At 31.3% G+C, this 17,520-nt stretch overlaps 1 long non-coding RNA gene across 1 annotated transcript; it reads left to right on the top strand.

Annotated features, from left to right (window-relative positions):
* The first annotated feature begins 5,270 nt into the window (after nt 1–5,270).
* On the top strand, nt 5,271–17,161 carry LOC143075029 (uncharacterized). The gene is made up of 2 exons (XR_012978213.1): nt 5,271–5,357; nt 15,111–17,161. It is a non-coding gene; the product is annotated as an uncharacterized LOC143075029 (long non-coding RNA).
* The last annotated feature ends 359 nt before the right edge of the window (nt 17,162–17,520 follow it).

The raw sequence follows: 17,520 nt of genomic DNA, 5'->3' as shown, positions 1-17,520 counted from the left end.
GAAACTTGGAAAACACATTTTAACACTAAAAAATTTGATTTGGGGTTACAAAATAAATGATATAGAATATTATGATATTAATTTTTTTCTTACAGTTATTATATTTTCAATTCACAAAATACACTATTTGTCAGAGTTTAGAACAAAGAAGATAAATGTATTTTCTGTTTTTAAAACTGAGTTTAGAAATAGGCTCGTTCTACAAAACAATTTTTTTAACCATGAAAGAAAAGGAATATAAGGAAAATTATTTAAGTGTATTTGAATTGTTTGAACTGATAACATGGTTGGTAAAGTTATCATTGTGTATTAATTAATTTATTATCTAATTTTGTATTTATTTAAGATGCTTGATAGACATTAATTACAATATTTATATTATAATCTGGTACGAGGCATTATACATAACAAAAAAAAACAAACCCAAAAAACAGCATAGTTGTTCTTTGATTACCGTACGACTATTATTCTTTCAAATTATAGCTGTCTTACCTGAATGATGATGTAGATCAAAGATAATTACAATCTTTTTCGATATTGATTGAAAAAACCGTTATCCGGAAACACATGGAAACTGATAGAAGTCATCCCAAACTCGGATGAACTATGAAAATTTTCCGAAAATAAGACTATATAATATAAATACTTTAATATAATTAGAATAGCATTTTTTATCTATATTGATGTAATATTTATAATATTTTGTAAACGACTAACAATATGCAGTTTATCTACCTGAAGAATCCCTGAACTTCTGGTACTAATGAAACAGGGACCTTCACTGAGATAGCTGTGTCAGTGGAGTAATTGTTAACAGCGAGCAATACTGTTGTTGAATAAAAAAAAAAAAAAAAAATTAAAATAGAAGGACAAAAATGTGGCCAGAAAAGAAAAAGACAACATGCTCAACATGTGGCACCCGCCGTGTTAAAACAACCTTTTTAATCGCAAAAGTCATTTTAAATTATGCTACATGATATCAGTAATGATACATATTAAAAACAAGATGTGTATAGGAGGTAAGATAAGTATGTATATTATGATATAGATATAGGAAATGGTCAACTAATAAAATGACATCCATATTGAGTTATTCCAATAGAGAAACAATCGTGAGAAGAAATTAATTACATGTACATGCAAAAGAATGATCTGACTGAGCAAAACTATGGTGACGGGAGCTAATAAAAAAAAATAAGAAGATGAGGTTTGATCGCCAATGAGACAACTCTACACCAGAGACCAACTGACATAGAAGTTGACAACTATTGCAGGTCACCATACGGCTGCATAGTCAGCTATAAAAGGCTCTAAAGTGACACAATATAAATTAATTCAAACGAGAAAACTAACGGCCTTATTTATGTACAAAATAATGAACGAAAAGCTAATCAAGGAAACGAAAATCCCTGAATTACAGGCACCTTTCTTGGGCTAGACACATGCCAAATATGGCGGATTTGAACTAGTTCTTCTAAAAGAGGGCGGAAGATACCAGAGGGACTGTCAAACTCATAGATAAAAAATAGCCATGGCTTAAAGAATAAAAACAGATAAACAGACAAATATTGGTAGTACAAATGACATAACATAGAAAACTGAAGACTAAGCAACACGAACCCCACAAAATACTAGTGGATGATCTCATGTGCTCTGGAAGGGTTAGTAGATCCTGCTCAACATGTGGCACCTGTCGAGTTGTTCATATTATTACACACCCGGTAAATAGTCTTATTCGGTAGGTCAGATTAGTGGTGCAAAAGGAAGTGGATTGCAGTAACGACATAAGGAACATATCCGATATCATCTTTGGAAAGGTTATTCCATTACGGTCAACCAAATCGTGATGGCGTCCGTAAAATTTATGAAGTGATGATTTCAACTTCACCATTTGGTACTTCCTTTTGAGTAGCAAGCCTCAAGAAAATCATGATAGGAAACAAGCCCGCCTTACGAAAACCGTGATAGGAAACAAGCCCGGAAATCAGTATTTATTTGGAGATAAATACTCCGATACAGGCACTGCTGGAATGTTGCTACATAGAAATGGAAAATTCAAATGTGGGAAGCTGAAATCATCTCTTTGGTCGTAAAGTTTTGTTTTCAACCGATCCTCATTGTCAATTTGTATATGTCAGTCAAGATATGAGGCAGACTTGACTGTATCTGTTTATCTCTTGTTCGATTGGAAAGATGCATTCTACATAGTCCCCAAATTTTGAATTATTTGGTGAGAGAACATAATTGATATAGCGGAAAGTAAGTTAAAAGATATTGCCAACTCTTTCAATTTGACTTTTTAATTGAAATGGGGAATACTTGTGTAAAGTGTAGACAAATCAAATATTTTAATACTATTGCAAGATGAGAGAGTCTCATAACCTGAGAACTTCGTATTCTAGTTCATGTCCTAATAAGTGTGTCATATTTATACAGATTTGTAAAAAAAACATATCGTAGGAAAATTAATACTTTATCAAAATTATATTCTCATCCCAGCTTTTGTATTGCTGATTGCAAAGGTTAAATGGAAATGGCACTAATTGTAAATTTTATCTTTTGAAAAGGTTATTGTCAAATTCCTTATATGCCCAGACAGGTGTGTATTTTTGTACTCTCGGTGTTTTTTTCCCAATAAGATTTACTCAGTGTTTATTTTAAAGCTTGAAGATGGAACTTTTAAGATTTATCAAAATGGCTAAATATAACATGTCCATTTAAGTCTTTTACCAATTTTTCTTAACCTGTTTTGATCTTTTGATTGCATTCTTATTTGTTCCAAATCTGTTTGAAGCCTTTGCATTTCTTTTTCAAATACTTTTTTTACATTTTCAATTAATTCGTTCATATAACTATTGATACGACAAACACACGAAGACAACTCAGTTTCGAGCTTTGTCTTTTGACGGAGAATATCATTTAGGTTTTCTGATTTATTGTTAAACAAATCCTTCGCGGATTCACATTTCACAGCTAATCGTTTCTCCATTTCATTGAACCTAGTAGATAGTTTAACACCTCTTGAAACATCAGATAACTTTGTGAAACTACAATTTCTGTGTAACGCCATTAAACAAACAAAACAGAAAGCATTACAATGAAAGGAACAATAATATTCGGCTATTTCCGTATGATGCGATTCGCATTTGTGCAGTCTATTCATCAAGTCACGAGGGAAAGAAGAAATATGTGATATCGGAATAATACTGTGATTCTTCAATTGCGGAAATTTAGAATGCATGTCTTTACAAATATGGCAAAAGTATTCACTACATTCTAGGCAAACGGCAAAAGCGTCTGTTTTTGGCTTTGAACTTCCTTCACTATTACACGGGAAGCAAGGGAAATATGCAGTATCCATTCCGCAATTGAAACATAATTTGTGTAGAAAGCATAATCAAAATATTGATCGACATTTTTCATAATACATGAAAAAGGAATAACAGTGATATCGTTGTAGTGTGATGTTGGTTGTGGTAGGTCATGGGTTCCAACCCAGGCCAGGCCAAACCTAAGTTCTTTAACTTTGCAATCAAGGGCAAACACGGATTGGAGTCTGAATAATGAGTACGGGAAAAGAAACATGTCGTCCTACAGACTGTAGCCTAGTAAACAAGCATGTTAAGAATCAAGCTAAGTGTGTCGGTCTAGTAAAAGGCAAAGTTTTTATTTCTATCACATTAAGGGCATACGATACAGTTACAGGGGAGGTACATGTAATGACGTTGCTAACACAAAATATATTTTCGTTACAAATGTTTACACATAGAGAAAAAAATGCCTTTTCGACAGATTTCCACATTCCAACTGATTTCACTGGAAAACGAGTTTATTGAACCATTATTTTTTTTAAATGACATACAAGTGAGAGGTTCAACGCTATAAAACCAGGTTCAATCCACCATTTTCTACATTTGAAAATGCCTTTACCAAGTCAGGCATATGACAAATCATTCGTTTGATGTGTTTTATCATTTGATTTTGCACTTTGTTTAGGAACTTTTGAATTTTCCTCGGAATTCAGTATTTTTGTGATTTAACTTTTTGCTTTGATTACGAATCAAGATTATCTGTACCAATTTTTATGAAAAAGTCAACAATGTTTAAATAAAACAGTAATTAGAAATAATTTAACAAAAACAGCTTGTGTTAACTTTAAAACAGAAAAGTAATGTATTCCTGTTGTAAGAAAAAAAAACGCCCACAAATCCAAATTCTGAGGATCAAAAAGAAAAAAAACCCAAAACAAACAACAGTAAAACAAACTTCTGTGTACAAAATACCTAGATACTTAGTAACACAAAACCCCTGAGAATCATTTTGAGGATAAAAGATATTTATGTAGGCTGTATTATGATGTGTGATAGTAGGTTATCTATATGCGTAAAACTATAGGAGTTGAAATTTAAAATTCTTGACCTGAAAAATGTAAGGGGCATACATTTCAGATATAGTAATATATATAAAACAAGATAACACAATTTATAATAATATATACGAATGTATTTTAGGTAGCTAGGGTGTCTTCCTCCTTTTTTGATTTGAAATGGCAGATAACAATCAGTCTAGATCTTTAATGAAAAGTGCAAATTTCGAAAGTTGTAGGAAATTACTGTGTTAGACTTGTCATGCTATATTTAGTGGTTATCATATTTATTACAGAGATATATTTTTTTTACAAATCCTGTTGCAAAAATGCAGGATGTGAACTTAATTAATGGATTTAAGTTAAGATCCCACATCTAACTTAATACACATATGTTTTATTGCTATCAAAGTCATTCCGGTTTGTAAAAATATATTAGGTGTACATTCTTATACATTTCTTATACATACATCAAAGAAAAATAAACATGGATGAAACACAAGAATGAGATACGTGATAAGTTTAAAAATTATGTTAAACATGTAAGTTACCAAATAAAAAGCTTGTTACCAAACCATTTCAAACTCGAGAAATGCATTTGTTTGCTGGTTCTACAAAGATAGAACTCAGACGAAAATATCTATACGAAGAAAATAAAACTAGTTTTTTATATCTTAAATCTTACCCTTTAACTTTTTATCGATGGAATAACAAAAGTTCCATTAAAGAACATTCAATAAAAATCAGGTTACAATTACCAAAGTAAATAATAAGAATGTAGCGTGCAGAACATGATTTATATTGCAATTAATACACAAGGCTTACCTGCGATTTAGATATAAGTTATCTAACGGTGACACGTAGTTCGTCGTCAAGAGTCGATTGGTATCTTAAATTTATTATCGATCAATATATACATCTGTATTAATACGACCTTCGTTGGTCTTTAGGTGTGTTAATTTTCCACAATTAACATTACAAAAATTAAAAGGTAAGTCATTATTGAAATATTGTGTATTTGAAATTCAAAACGATCTTATTACAAAGGAATATCTTTTTACATCTTAATTCTAAAGAACTTATGCGTTTGAAAAACACCCATTTAATCTTGTATACATCATGTACCAGTATCAAATGGGGCTATCTATGTATCTTTTTTCCTGTCTATTTAGGGAAGAGAAAAGTGTTTTTGGTTTGTGTAAACTGTCAAACTGTCCTATACTATCTGTGGTATTATTTATTGTTATGTATTATCGGTCGTTCCACTGTCTGTATCATCTGCTCAGCTCTTAATTCAATTGCATATCATGGCTTTAAAATGTCAAATACGTTAAAGCGGGCCTCCATAACTTTGACCCTAACATATTACTGATCTGATAATGAATGCACCGACGTTGATTAGTTTAATCCATATTTTTAATCATATTTTTCAAGTAGAATAAAAACTATACATGAGATAACAGGAAAAAAAGACACTTAAACAGATGTTTAGTCTAACATCTAGACAACCCGACCACACGTTGAAATGTAGTTGAAATTAAGTTTTTTTTTTGGGAAAGCTATAGTTATCGTTACTATATTAATACACTAGACGAGGATTGGGGATTTGTAATTTTCCTAAATGTTTTTGTAGAATTTTTCTGTGCTACCAAAATTTGAATTAAACCCAAGTTCATTGGATATAAGTATATAACACAAAATAGCATTTATCCAGTTCATTACTAAGCAAATTGTTGGCATTTCCCTCGACTATATCTATTGATATCCCGAATCTATTTATATGGTTCAGGATCAAGGGCCGGATAAATCAATTTATATATATATTTATTATATGTTCATACACTGTAAAGTTCAAGATTTTAACATATCTAGCAGAACTTTTATATGGCAACTATGCACATCGGCTGGTTTGGATTATATTCATTGAGAGCATGGCAAAGATGACTTACAGTTTACGATATTTGTTCAAAATCAATACAACTAATACATATAAAACATTTTATCAACACCACATAAATTTTACTGTTACAATCCCGAATTAATTGATTCATACGATGTGTCCGAGTATCCACTGTATAACTAAATAACTACTGAGCTACATGCGTTGACGTCTTATTTTGAATGAATGTTGCTTTTAATTTGCATAGCGGATGACGGTGCACACATACACTTAAAACAAGTTTTAGTCTAGGGATTCATATTGATGATACCGTTATCTAAAAGTTTGACTTATAGTTATAATTCATTGAGACAACATTTTATTTATTGTTGATAGCTGCAGACTCTGAACCAATCGAGACACTCAATCATAAAATTTGATCATTTTAACCAATAGTTTTAACTGCTGCTGCTTTTAATGTTTTACCAGCCTCTTAGAATCTGTGTAAAACTGCTCCCCTGCGGAATATAAGTTTTAAAAAAAAGAATAAGTCACGAGTTTATGGCAAACAATTGTAAACTTATTAATATTCAATTTAAAGACATATCGAAGGATGCAACTTGACAAGACAATGAAAGTGACGATTGTAATGCTCGCATTTCGTATCACCACCGCAAGATTTTCCTTTGAACTACCCATATATTTTTTTAAATGTTCGTATGTTTTGCATTATTAATAGTTTAGCAATAACCACGTACATGTATATTTATTGAAGAATAGTCAAATATATATGTGTTACTACGTCGTTCTCTCGATATCAATTATAATCAGCAAATATATTTGATACGTTATCAGATTAAGGGATTTGAATACTCTTGAAATTTTTACATTGAACAATGATTTAAAGTCAACGGTCGTTTATAAACTGTCTCGTGTGGTTTTAATTTGTAAACATTTTATATAAAAAATGCTAGGTGAATTTCTTTGAGAACGAGAAATTTTCTAAACGTTTGCTTTTTTTGTAAATTATAATTATATAATATTATGAACTCATTCTAGATACGTGATTAATATTGATGATAATCATCTAAAGAGAAGAACTCTTAAAAATTAATGAAATAATTACAAAAAAACATTTGTAAAACACAATAGTTGAAATGATAAATAACACAAAATAAAATGACTGAAAAAGCCGCATCATTTAATAACATAGTGCACGTTGGTAATGCCAATATTTGATGATAAGACTTTACACAATAGAGAAACACAAAAGACTCACCATAAGGTCATGCAAAATTATGTAAAAAGTAAAATCACAAAAATACTGAACTCCGAGGAAAATTAGAAAAGAAAGTCCCCGATCAAATGGCAAAATCAAAAGTTCAAACACATCAAACGAATGGATAACAACTGTCATATTCCTGACGTGGTACAGGCTTTTTCTTATGTAGAAAATGGTGGATTGCACCTGGTTTCATAGCTAGCTAAACCTTTCACTTGTATGACAGTCGCATCAAATTCCATTATATTGTCAACGATGCGGGAAACAAAACAAACAGACACAATAGGTAAAAATGTCAAAAATAGGGGTACAGCACTCAACAGTGTGTTATCATCTTAATCACTATAAAAACAACAAATGTAACGAAGAAGCACAAAAAGGCTTACATCAAATTGAACATCCTCATTTTGCTTATATTATACGATTTTATTTATCTATGTAAAATACCACCCATACAGGATGGAAGGTTATAAGTACTGGTGTAAAATTGCGCGTTTGAAATTCGAACAGGTAGACATATAATATTTTTGTCGTTCAAAGTATGACGGGATATATAAATACAGAGTCACGTAAAATAGATATCACAAAAACAGACTTAACAGTTAAAGTAATAATAATAAATAAAATAATTGTGTGGTTCAAAGTATGACGGGACATATATGTTTTTTTTTCAACTTCTGAAATTGAAATGAAATATAATGATTGATGCATAACTGAGTCACGAGTTGCAGTACCCACAATAACTAAAAATCCTTTCTTAAAAAAGTTTTGGTTGAAAAAAAAGTTAAATCAATTCACCAAAACCGAATTACATTTGAATCTAATGATTTACAAATATGAACAAACACAAAATATTTAATACTTTTTACAGATGGCTGCAGTTATGAATCAATGTGAAATTTGTTTCAAAGATGGAATTCTCTCAACGGCAGTCATGTATTGCGTAAATTGTAAACATCCATTATGTAAAACCTGTTTGACCAATCATAGTAAATTTAGAGCAATAAAAGGACATAAAATGCTTCCAGTTGACGAAATTTCAAAAATACCGGATTTTGTTCGAAATTACGATGAATTTTGCATAGATCATTCAGATGAGAAAAGGGAATATCTCTGCAAAGAACACAAAACGTGTATCTGTTTTGAATGTTTAAAAGACCAGCATAAAACCTGCACCTCTGTTTGTAAAATAACAGAAGTTACTCTTGAAACAGAATTACATTCAGAAATTGAAACATTTCGGAAGCAAGTTTCAATCATAGATGAATTGGCTGGAAAACTTATCGATTCATTTTCTGAAGACGTAGTAGTTTTACAGAAGAAAATATTATCTGCCCAAGATGAACTCAGAAATCTTATTAGTAAACTCCAATCGTCATTACATAGATGTGAAACGCAGTTTAAAGCAAAAATATCAACCAAGTGTGAACAAATAAAACTTGATATGAAAAAATGCAAAATTATTCGCGAGTCAACAGTCAAAAGAAGTCAGGAGCTGAATGAATTTGTTAAATATGGAGATAACTTTAAAATATTCATAAAATTAGAAGAATTGAAAAGAGAAAATATTGAAGACGAAAAATTACTTCATGATATTAACGATAAGACACATAGAACTGACGTGTCATTTACAATTAGTAAACCTGACTTTGAAAATCTTTTTAGTTGTTCATTCCGATCTTATTAAATCATGTAGTTTTTCCTTGGGATGATATAAGCTTCCTTGAGTACGCATTGTTTTTATGTATTATTACATGTATTATTTACAAAGGAATAATGATCAATTATCTTTTATTATACCAATATAAGCAAAAAGATATTTTATGATTTTCAATGAAACAACTCTGCATCCAAGTTTACAATGTATAACAAGATAATAATAATAGATAAAACAAAACTGCCTTCAACACTGAACATTGGCTAAACACCTTGCTATAAAGGGTCTCAAATTATTATTTTTTAAACAGTTCAAACAGATATTTTTTCTATAAGTACACTGAGTTGGTTTGCAAGTTTGGTTGTTATAAAAAAGTTATAAACATCAGATGCTAAATTTTAAGGTGATGCTTTATGTACCTGTCCTCAATCATGCGCCTGTTGTTAAGTGGTTGTGGTTGGTGCTATTCACTCATATCCATATTGATTTTACAAAGCATTATGCTCAATCTAGGGACCGTCTGAACCTGGGAAAAGGTGACATATTATGTTTTGCTGGGACATTGATTATGTAACTTTTTTTAATAAAGAATGCCTGTACCAAGTCACGAATTTGACATTTTCTTTCTATTCGTTCGATATATTTAAGCTTTTGATTTTCCGGTATGATAAAGGACTTCTCGTATAGAATTTCCTTTGGCGCTTTTTTTTTGTATTTTACTCTCTGTAGTGGTTAACATCCACCTGTGTAATTATCGGTTGGATATTTGTGTCATTCAACATCCTTGCAATCAATATACTCTCTAAGTTTGAAATACTTTTATTTAACTGTTCGAGCAAGAGTTTTGTTAAACAAATTAATTATACAATCGCTAATTTTCATTTTGTAGTAACTCATTAAGTTTTAGTATTATTGAATATTTGGTTAATTGACGACATTATTGTTTTTTTTTTATAAATTGAAGCATATTTACCTGACAATATCGGGATATAGGTATTTAGTCGGATCTTAACATGTACTAGTGATTTGTTTACAAACCAGTATTGATAAAAATAAACAAACGAATATCGAAATGTTTAGGACTTAATTAAATCTGTGTTTGGGAAAGATGATACAAGCATACGATTTTTATTGCGTATTTCACTTTGAGAATCAAATAATCGTTAACTACTGTATTAAAATATTGTGTAAAAACGTTAATTATGAGCTATGAAGTCAAGTGGCTCGAGCATTTTTCTGAGGCAGTTTTAAAAAATTCCAAAGAAATATTTTTACAGTGGGTTAGCTTTCATTAGTCTTCATTATACTATAGATTAACAACTTTTGGTTATATTTATAATTTAGAATCTTCATTGAAGGTGGAGCACAAATGCACAGTTAATCATATTGATTTGCCATTTGTATGCAAGAGTGACATTCCTTTGTATTATGTGCCGATTCGAAAAATGTTATGCGAGTATTGTCTTCCTTTAACAGGTTCATTATTTTATAATTAAGTATAGGTATCTGATATAATTTTGAATAATTACAAAATGTATCAATTCAATATATTTCAGTTTCTGTTATTGGCGTATCAAAAACATTGATGTACGAATATAATTTCATAAATTTGAAACGTTTACAATGATACATACCAATATAAAGAACCGTTCATCATTTTTGAAAAAGACTATAAATGAAAGTCGAGTTCTTTACAATGGATCTCCCCTTCATGATAAATTGCTTGGGAAATTAACCAGAGTTATCTAATATTAATCACAGAGAGGGACTAGCAAGCAATTTTTAATTGTAGCTTATTTAACGTTAAAACAATTTTCCACTATAAACGAATGTTACTTTATTATAGGATTAAACACATTTTTTCTAGAGGTTATTGATGTGTAAACCGGGGCGATTAACTCACAAACTGAATAAAAGTCCGAAGGACTTTTATGTTAAGTTTGTGAGTAAGAGACCCGGTTTACACATCAATAACCTATAGAAAAAATGTGTTTAATCCTTATAATTCTTCAGCCAAACATACGCGATTATTAATTTACATTATTTGTTTGATGGCTGTTATATTTGCCATCAAAAGTACAATGGCATGTCGTAACTAAAGAGTACGCCGCCATCTTTTTAAAAACCATAAATGTCCGATAAATGCATCAGAATCTAAAATGAAATATAGCACCTTCCTCAAAAACTTCATTTTAATTAAATATTATCCGAATTTGAAGCGTACATGTAACAAATAATCTTTCCCTTGAATAATTCCACCCGTATGACGTCGTGTTATGCCAAGACGTAAATTCGGCAAATCCTTCATGAAATTTCGCGGAATTTTATTTAAATTTTATTTTTATACACTTTCGAAGCTTTAGTGCATTTGTTTTATTTCTTTTTGTTTGTTTGTTATATATGCATTAGAATAGAAACAACTGTTATGCAATTGTTTTATAATCGCAATTTTCTGAAAATCTCAGTATCCCCGCAAGAATGTGTATCGCGCATGAATAGATTACGAAAGTAGTTTCGGAAACATGGTTTATCGAAGTGTAAACCAAGAGAAAAATTCGAATTGACCAATCCAATTCAAGTATTTATAGATATGCAAATGATATAAGAATTATTATAGGATTAAACACATTTTTTCTAGAGGTTATTGATGTGTAAACCGGGGCGATTAACTCACAAACTGAATAAAAGTCCGAAGGACTTTTATGTTGAGTTTGTGAGTAAGAGCCCCGGTTTACACATCAATAACCTCTAGAAAAAATGTGTTTAATCCTTATAATTCTTCAGCCAAACATTTGTGATATTTAATAAACATTTTTTGTTGTTGATGGCTACTAAATATATTTACCATCGAAAGCACAATGGCAAGTCGTAACTAAGGAGTACGCCGCCATCTTGACTTTCTAAAAACCATAAATGTCCGATAAATACAACGGAATCTTAAATGAAATAGCACCTACCTCAAAAACTTCATTTTAATTAAATGTTATCCGAATTTGAAGCGTACACGTAACGAAATAATCTTTCCCTTGAAAATTTCTATTCGTATGACGTCGTGTTTTGCCATTACGTAAATTCGCCAAATCCTTCATGAAATTTCGCGGAATTTTATTAAATTTTATTTTTATACATTTTCGAAGCTTTAGTGCATTAAATTTATTTCTTTGTTTGTTATTTATGCACTAGAATAGTCATTACTGTTATGCAATTGGTTTTAAATCTCAATTTGCTGAAAATCTCGGGATCACTGCAAGCTTGTGTATCGCGCATGAATAGATTACAAAAATAGTTTCGGAAACATGGTTTATCGAAGTGTAAACCTAGAGAAAAATTCTAATTGACCAATCTAATTCAAGTATTTATAGATATGCAAATCATATAAGAATTATACAAATATAAGGACTTTGTTAGCTAGATCTATAAATTTTATTAAATATTATTTTTTTTTTATTACAATAGATTAATATGCTACAAATTGTTCCAGATAAAAGTCTTCAAAATTGAAAATGAAATCATTTCGATCGATCCTAGTTTTGTTCTTTAAGTAACAAATAGTTTATTGAGTTGATTCATATTTCAAAGGAGCAGTTATGACTAATTATTCAAAACCATATAATATTTCCATATAAATGCCTATGATCAAGTAGGTGCAAATTGAGGACAAATTATCGGCAAATAATTGATTGGCGTTTGTTTGCTTTTTCAAATATAAGTATCGTCTAGCACAGTTTAATAAACATTTGAGATAAAAACTTTAGTATGGTACATGTATTTTATCAGTGCAAATATTATTTATCTACACACTATAATTTATTAATCTTATTATTGTTTGTAAACCGTTGGCGTTTTCGTTACTTAGCAAGTTTAAACACCTTTTTTATTATGACTAAAGTTCATTCTTATATAATCAACATTCATCATATTTAGTGTAGCTATACAATATTTATAGATTGCATTATTGAAAGGAAAAACGTTGAGGTTTACCCAGTGAACATATTATATTACGTTACATACGGAATTTATTTATTGATGAGCTCCAAGTTTATATAGCTTCATAGTTAACACATCCTGTAATTGTTTATACATTTATTGTTTTGATTGGTGCTTCATTAACAATGATCACTCTTTATATTTCAATAAAATCAGTATGGTTTGGGTTGCTCAGTTTAGTTTTTTTATGTTTTTGTGTTGTATGCATTGTTGTTTGCCTGTTCGTCTTTTTCTCTTAAAGAAATGGCGTTGTCACTTTATTTTGCGACTAATGAGTTTAAATGTTCCTCTGGTATCATTTAACTTTCTTTTTCATTATCATCATTGATAGTATTTAACCTTATGTGGCATGTGTAGGCTGTATAAATGTTTGAAACCGCTTCGATAACATATAAACAATTCTCTTAGATTTGGTTCACAGAAGGCGTTTGATGAAATAAACTCATCATAGATACCAGGACTACATTTTGTATCTACGCCAGACGCGAGTTTCGTCTACAAATGACTCATCAGTGACGCTTGAATCCAAAAAAGTGAAAAAGGCCAAATAAAGTACGAAGTTGAAGAGCATTAAGGACCAAAATTCCTAAAAGTTATACCAAATACAGCTAAGGTAATCTATGCCTGAGGTAGAAAGGCTTAGTTTTTTTCAAAAATTTTAAATTTTGTAAACAGTTAATTTATAAATATAACCATATTAATGAAAGCGCAAGTAGCAATCATAAAAGAATCTCGGAAAAATCTAAATTTGTCGATTCATGAATCTTAAAACATCATTTGTAAGCATTTTTTTTCAATCCTGAATTACGTTTTGTCAAATTCTAAAATAGATCGTTACTTAAAACGTGTACACAAAAAAAAAAAGTTTTATGCTTATGAAGAATTTAGAAATCGGTACAATATAAAAAAAATTATACCTGATGATCGGTCTTGCAAATTATTTGTAAATAGTTATAAGGCTTATCTTTAGATACGCCAGACGCGTGTTTCGTCTGCATGAAACTCACCATTGACGCTCAGATCGAAATAGTTACAAAGCCAGAATAAATACAAAATTGAAGATCACTGAGTATTAAAAATTGTGCCAAATACGGATAAATAAATATGTGACTAGGATAAGAAAGTCCATAGTTTTTCGAATAGGTCATACTTTTGCAAACAGTTATTTTATTAAAATTCACGTCAACACCAAAGTGCTGACTACTGGGGTAGTAATACCCTCGGGGACAAAACAGCGACCCAGTAGTGTAAATAGTTATCAAAGGTATCTTTTGATTTGCCAGACTCGCGTTTCGTCTTTATAAGACTCATCAGTGACAATCAGATCCACAAAGTTAGAAAGCCAATCAAGTACAAATTTGAAGAGCACTGAGAACCAACAATTCTAAAAACGTTGTGCCAAATATGGCTATGGTAATCTATGCCTGGAGTAAGAAAATCCTTAGTATTTCGAATAATTGTGAAACGCATACAAATGGGCAATAATGGTGCACTTGTACCAATCAGAAAGCGTTATCGTAGTCTAGACGAAAGGTAACTATCAAACTGATGCGTGGCCAGGTAAACTAAATTAACGACGGTAAAACTACCGATGGACATCCACAAAGCTTCAAATACAACACAGTTGTCTCTAAATTGGTTTGCCCAAAGTCAACGTCTAATAAGCTCTAGAGAAACTGTTGCATCTGAAGAAGTAATGTTCAAGTCATCTATGCCTGATGGTATTTAGTTTGTGTTTTGTTTGTTCGACACACACACGTGTTTGCTTGTTGTGAATCTGTCATTGTTTTCGTTCGTAATGAATATTTAACTAAAGTTTCGTTACGTTTCATTTTGACGTTTACAGTTTCATATTGATAATGTCGTTACTGATGTTTAATTTGTAAGTTTTTATTATGCTTTCATGCAAATATATATGCTTTCCTTTTTTTCTTTTCAGAATGGCGGAAAAAGTAATCGTATGCGATGCTTGTAAAATAGAATTGAAAATATCAAAACCTTCTGATGCACCCATCACACTTTGTCTCGATTGCAACCTATATTTTTGCAAACCATGTGCAGATCATCATTCCAAGTTTCCACTGTTTGCAAATCACAGTATAATTCCTTCTGAATCTATCTTTGAGTTTCCATTTGATTTAATGTTCCGTGCAATGACATGCAATGCACATTCTGACAAACTAAAGGAATATTACTGCCCTTTTCATTGTGAAGCATTCTGTTTTTCATGTCTGATTGAGTCACACAGGTTATGCGATTTTCGTAAATTAAAAGATGTTACGGGGAATGTAAGATTATCTCACGTGTTTACAGATTTGAGAAATAGAATTGGCTCGAAATATGACTCGATAAAAAATCTATTACGGACCAAAACCGCAAATATTGAGGGTTTATTGATAGAAAAGATTAAGTTTGAAATTAAGTTAAAATCATTCATAAGTGAGGTAAATCAATGGGTTAGCGATATCACCCACCAACACGAACTGTTATTTCATTTTGTAACCGAAAACCTGACGAGGGAGCTCAACGAACTTCATATGCACGAAACAGAACTTTTAAAACATAAAGAAGATCTCGATCATATTTCAACCAAATGCTCAGAGGATAAAATCTTTCTCAGTATATTTGAAATTGAAAATGCACTTCGCAATCAAGACCTTGTCATAAAACATATTGACTCGAACTGTGTAGATATTAGGATTTCTGACGAAGTTGCTTTTGAATCATTATTGCATCAACTGAAAGAGGTGAAAATAAATCTCTTTCAAACAACACTTAATATTGACATCCCTCAATTGACACCTGTTCAATTGATTTTACAACCAAAACTGCATGGTATACACGATGTTCCAAGATTGCATTTACGAATGGATATAGCATTTCAAGAAACAGACCCACAGGATGGATTAATACGTAATTTTACTATATTTCAAAATGGTCAGATAATAGCAGTTGATGAAAAACACGACTGCCTCGTAGAATTCAACAAAGAGGGCATTTTAGAACGTAATGTGAAAATGCAGTCAAAATATTTTGGAATAACAAAAATCACCCAGGACATTTTTGCTGTTACTGATTCCGAAAATGACAGCGTAGAAATATATGATAAACACACCATGAACTTAATAAAACACGTATATACTGTTGAGAAATGTAGTGGTATTGCAAAATATTCCGACAACAGTATTGTTGTAGGATGCAATTCTACAGGCATACGTATAATTGATTCAACCGGAAATAACATTGCATACAATTGTCCAAATAAATTAATGCAATTGAACCAAACGTTACTCCTCACTGTTGACGATGAATGTCGAATATTCTGTTCATTAACCAAAGACAATAGTGTCATAGCACTCGATTCAACCGGGAAACTAATGTTTACATTTAGGAGTGAAAAATTAAAGGGTCCATATGGAATAACAGTGGACAGGGGAAACAACATTCTAGTAGCAGGGTCGGATTCTAACAATATTGTATGGATACGTCGTGACGGTAAAAAGTGCAAGGAACTTCTAACAACTAGAGATGGCATTTGGTGTCCATATGGTATTGAATTCAACAAACAATTGAACATTCTGGTTATCTGTAACTGTCGTGGAAGTAAAATATCTATTTATGAATATCTTTAAAAATATTCACCTAAAAGGCGGCAGTTTGTATGGCACACTTATTTACTCTTTAAGTCAGTAATATTATTAACCGGATGAAAAGTATTCTCTTCAAATTCCAAATTTCCACCTGGACACCCCGATTCCCTGGAGCACTTATGTATTAAAATATGAATAATGTTTACTCTGCTTTAATTTCTCCAGGGCGTTAATTTTCTCCACATCTGCAGGGATTTTTCTATAGATGAATATTACATACTGTGTAAAGTTACCTGCAAGAATCATCCAGTATTGTTATACATTTAATGTTTAACTCTTTCGTACAAGTAATTGTTGATTTAGAACTGTTCGTTTCTTCTTTAATATTTCTAAGACACTATATGTTTTTTCGGTAATGAATGATTAACCCAGAGAAAGCCAATGAAATTGAGAATGGAAATGGGGATTGTGTCAAAGCGAAAACAACCCCGACCATATAGCAGACAACAGCCGAAGGCCACCAATGGGTCGACAATGTAGCGAGTAGCTCCCGCATCCGGAGGCGTGCTTTAGCTGGCTCCTAAAAATATGTATATTAGTTCAGTGATAATTGACGTCATACTAAACTCCAATTTATACACAAGAAACTAAAATTAAAAATCCTACAAGACTAACAAAGGCGCCTGACTTGGGACAGGCACACAATTACGGCAGGATTAAACATGTTTTGGAGATCTCAACCCTCGCTCTATATATACC

This window comes from Mytilus galloprovincialis, chromosome 5 (genome assembly GCF_965363235.1).
Source record: "Mytilus galloprovincialis chromosome 5, xbMytGall1.hap1.1, whole genome shotgun sequence".
Lineage (NCBI taxonomy): Eukaryota > Metazoa > Mollusca > Bivalvia > Mytilida > Mytilidae > Mytilus > Mytilus galloprovincialis.
Note: the sequence above shows the minus strand (reverse complement) of the source record. Positions and strands in the feature narration are given on the sequence as shown.